Raw genomic sequence first — 4,875 nt, 5'->3', positions numbered from 1 at the left:
CTAGCCCTGTTGACTTCTTTAGATGAGCCTTTCTTAGAATTCTCATATGATTTTCTCATATTATCAGATATGAGAAGAGCTGGATGGAAAAGAGAGGAATGTGACCTTACTAGTAACGAAGTATCATTTATATAGAAATTTTTGGGATAAAGCAAAACTGGTTTTATTTAATGTGCTCCAATGAACAAAGGAGAGGGAAATTTTATTGATATTTAAGCACATCTCCCCAGGTTTGACTGTTACTGATTGTCTCATTTTCTTAGAACAAGATTGGACCAACTCGAGAATTGAAGAGATGTTATCAACTATTCTAGCCAGTTTACCACCATTCTAATACTTTCGTGTTCTAGATTGATTATGTTTTTTATCATTATGTAGTATCACTTATTAAAAAATCTATTTTAAAGTTTCTTCCATTTAAATGATATTTTTGATTTATGACAACGGGGGAGAAAAGAAATTAATTTAATTTATTTTTATCCCAAGATAAATACCAAACATGTTATATTTATTGGATGAATTATATGACTATTTGTGATAATTAAAAATAAAAAAAATTCCAAGTCTTAATCTCATGAGGGATCTTGCGAACCTCACTCGGACAAGTTAAGCCAGGAAAACTTTGAAGTCTAAAATTCAAGGAGAGCTTTCAAACCTAACTCTGATTTTTAGATGATTCATTTATTAAATCAAAATTGTTCATCAAAATAATAATATTTGTCATCATAAAAAATGGGGAGATTGGATGATAAAAAAGTGTAAAAGAACAATTTTGTACTCTAATAGTTTGTTGAGTGTGCATAATCTGAACAAGCCAAAATTTGAATTAAGTGGACTCTGAACAAGCTAGAAGCTGAGTAAAGCAGAATCTAAACAAGACAGAAGCTAGATAAAGCAAACTATGAATAAGCCAGACCCTGAAAAGAGTAGATTATGAGAAAGCTTGGCATTCGACAAAGCTAATCAAACCAGATTCTTGATATAGAGATTCTGGACTCTAGATATATAGATTATGGACTCTGGACTCTATACATCATCAAACACTGAACCAAAGTGATAATTTGAAGAAGTTGTGAACATAAAGTTAACTCTGAATACACTATTCAACATTTCTAAAGTACTCAACTTACACTACAAAAAATGCATAAATTATGGCGGTTTAAGTATGTTGTTTAACTAAAACTGCCATAATTTACGATTGATTACGGCAGTTTTTTGTTAGACGTAATGTTCGTAGTAAAATGGCGGTTCCAACCGACATTATTTACTTAATTTTTTGAAATATCCAGATCACTTTAAATGACACTTTTTTTCTCTCTTCCCTTTTTTTTACATAAAAAGTGGAGCAATTTTTTCCTCTTCCTATTTTTTTAATATTCACATGTTCTTATTTAATTATTTATTAAATAATAAAAACATAATCAATATTAAATAAAAATATTAATCTTATTCATTATGAATTAGATAGAAAAAGAAAAACTAAAGTTATTTCATGTCTTCGTCTCCAAAAAACCTAAAAACCTTTTCTTCTCTCTTTCCATGGTTCATCTTCCTTCACACCATTTCGATTTTAATATCAGCTTTCTTTCTTTCCTTTGAAAATCATTCAAACTTAAACCTTAAAAATGATTTGAAGTTCAAATCACACCTATTCAACATCAATATCAACATCTAACCCTAAAAATCAACCTTAACGTTTAAAACCTCCTTTTCCTTTTTTTGTTGCAAATCTCCAATCGTTGTTCAGCAACCGTTCATTCTATTGCTCTGTTTCGCTCCACCGCAATTCAGAGTTTTGCAATCGGTCGTTCTGTTGCTTGAAAATCTGCAGTTCCATAATCGGCATTTCAAGGTAAAGTTATGGTTTCTCTTTTCTATGCTAATATGGAAATTTCTAGACAAACATGGAATGATTTAGATGAGTTAGGTTTTCTAATATCATACTTTGTGCAGATCAATTTTCATAAATTTTGTTTGATTTTGTCATATGGTTGCAATTTTTGTTTTTAATTTATGGGTATATTGAATATGTCTATTATAAATTTGAGTTTATAATTATATTGGATCATGTTCAACATAAACAGAACATTTGGGATGAATATGTGTTCACTTTCAGTTGCATAACTAGAATACAAAAATGGAGAAACTACAATGGAACACCATGACAAAGTTAACAACTGTGAAAATATGGGGTTAGTTTAGGTGTTATTGGTTTGATTATTACAGTTCACCAGTTAGATAAAATCAAGATTGAAATAAGTTCAATACAACTCAGTTTTTCCTGGTACAATTTAGTATAGATCAATTATTGAAGGTTCACTAAGTTGTTGAGTTCATTCTTGACAAAATGAAAAAGATTTAATGTTTGTTACTAGAAAAAAAAACTAGCCAAGCTTTAATCTCCATTAAGTTTTAAGCTTATCCATCTATACTACTCTGTCTAACAAAATGTAAAATAATAATATAAATAAAAATAGCTTAGATAAGTTGTTTTTTGAGTATTTTTTTTAAGATTATAACCATTGTTTGTTGAGTGTTTAAGATTTATTAGTTTCTAATTGTGTGATTATAGGGTGTTCAAGTGGAGTTATGCACAGAAGATGAGAAGGGACTTCTAATTCAAGTAATGAGAACCTTTAGAGAAATACTATGGCTATAGAATTCTCAATTTCATTAATTTCTAATGTTATGGGGTGCAAGGATTACCTGTCAATGAAAATGGATAAGTGCATCCACTAGTAACTTTTAGGTATGGTGTGTTTAAAATTCTTGTATTGTATTTGAATACAATAGAAAAGTTTTAATATTCTTGTGGTTATAATTCCTTTTAATATTTTCAGTATCACTTTTTAAATATATTTTTTTTTACTTTTATAGTATATTTTTAAATGTGTTTTTTAGATTGTTTAATCTTAACCCTACTACTAGGATATTCCAACAATTATGAATATAGAGAATTCAATTACAGAGAAGCCTAATTGTAAGTTCTAACTTTTACCTTAAAGCATGTATAGGACTAAACGTTACTCTTTGGTATTTAATTTTAAAAACGTTAATTAACAAAATTCAACCTGCTTACTTAAAGTAATCTAGTTGAAAGAACCTCAGTTGTCTTTTGTTAGAGGTTTTTGCGGAACTTGCTAATCTTCAACATGATGTCGTTCAAGCAAAGGTTTGGACTTATAATGACTGCATTGTTTCTTTGTTCTATGTTAAAGAATGCGATTCTAGAACCACTGTTGTTAATTCTTAGAAGATTAAAAAGATTGAAGTTCATTTAAGAAGTGTTTTGAAGGTAGACAATGACACTAGAACTGCAAAAACTTGTGTCTCAATGTATCTCATGCATAGTCAAAGAAGGTTGCATCAAATGATGTTCGCTGATCGAGACTACGAGAGGAATCCCATTCTCAAGCTCATTTGTGGAGACACTATAGTGACGGTCCATAATTGGGAGGAAATGGGGTTATTTAGCTGTGAATGTTCAGTGCAAGGATTTAATCAAACTAATATTTAATGTCGCAGGAAATTCGACAAACATGGAGTATGTCGTGTTTCACACAACCATCAACACAAATAGTAACCGAACTTACTTAGTAATAGTTACTCATCAACTTCCTTACATGAAATCCAGTATACATGTTTTCTTTGTTTATTGTTTATGTTCTAAGTTTTGTTTATTGTTATTCAAATTTCAAATTATTAATTATTTTAGGAGTTTTATATAAGACACATTGATGGTACCCCAATTAGTTTTGAAACTGAGCGACAATGCGTAATTCAATGTCTAAAAGCTTATGTGAAGAGAAGAGCATTTTAGGCATATGTTTGTCAAATTATTTTTTTACAATTCTAACCTTTTTTATGGAGTGTTTAATTTTTATTAGTTGCTAATTATGCGATTAAGGGGTGTTCAACTAAATTTATGCATAGAAGACAAGAAGGGACTTCTATCTGAAGTGATGAGAACCTTCAAAGAAAATGGAGTTATTGTTACAAGAGGGGATCATGAGAAGGCAAAAAGAGAGGATCAATCAAACATTTTAGAAGTTTAGAAGTGAATGAGTTACCATTTATATATCATGAGAAGGAAAAAAGAGAGGATTAATCAAGTGGAATTGATGGTCCAATGTTGTGGTCTATTAGGAGCCTTGTAAGAAATAATCTATATAGTTTGGATTACTTAAATCATGAATCATGATCTTAAAACATATGCTTGTGTATGATAATATTGTTTGCTTAAGATTAGGTTTGTGTATATAAAAAGTTAAGAATAATAAAAATTGGTGATAGTTAGTAGTTGTTCTAGTTTGTTGTGAGATGAAAGTAGTACATAATTGGATTATTGGTTGCTGATAGTAAAAATTTAGGTAGAAAATTGGACAGAATAAATATGGTTCATTGTTCATTTAGTACTTGGGTCATGTGTATATATATATACTTATTTTATGATTATTAATATATCAATTTAATTGTTAACTTGATTCCAACATTATATTGAGCTCTTTGTTCCATTCACCTTCTTTCTAGGCTCTAAGATTTGCAATTACTAGATTTTATCGGATCTTTTAAGTTGGTATCATTGAAAGGTTAAATAATACAATATCATTAGACTACTACGTAGTTATCTTGGATATATATATATATATATATATATATATATATATATATATATATATATATATATATAAAAGATTTTATATTAAACTTATTTTAGCATATGTAAAACATTTTTTTTAATTAATATGAAATTTGTAGCAGTTTACAATTTAATTTGGCTGAATTACAATGGTAAAAAATTACATAATTCGTAGACATATATGGCGTTTTAAACCGACACTATTTTAAATCAGGAAACGCCACATTAAACTATGT

The 4,875-nt window shown here is 28.9% G+C and overlaps 1 pseudogene; it reads left to right on the top strand.

The window, feature by feature from the left end:
• The first annotated feature begins 2,137 nt into the window (after positions 1–2,137).
• Positions 2,138–4,201, top strand: LOC127081633 (ACT domain-containing protein ACR8-like; annotated as a pseudogene).
• Positions 4,202–4,875: the final 674 nt, after the last annotated feature.

The sequence above is a fragment of the Lathyrus oleraceus genome, chromosome 5 (assembly GCF_024323335.1).
Source record: "Lathyrus oleraceus cultivar Zhongwan6 chromosome 5, CAAS_Psat_ZW6_1.0, whole genome shotgun sequence".
Classification (NCBI taxonomy): Eukaryota; Viridiplantae; Streptophyta; class Magnoliopsida; order Fabales; family Fabaceae; genus Lathyrus; species Lathyrus oleraceus.
Note: the sequence above shows the minus strand (reverse complement) of the source record. Positions and strands in the feature narration are given on the sequence as shown.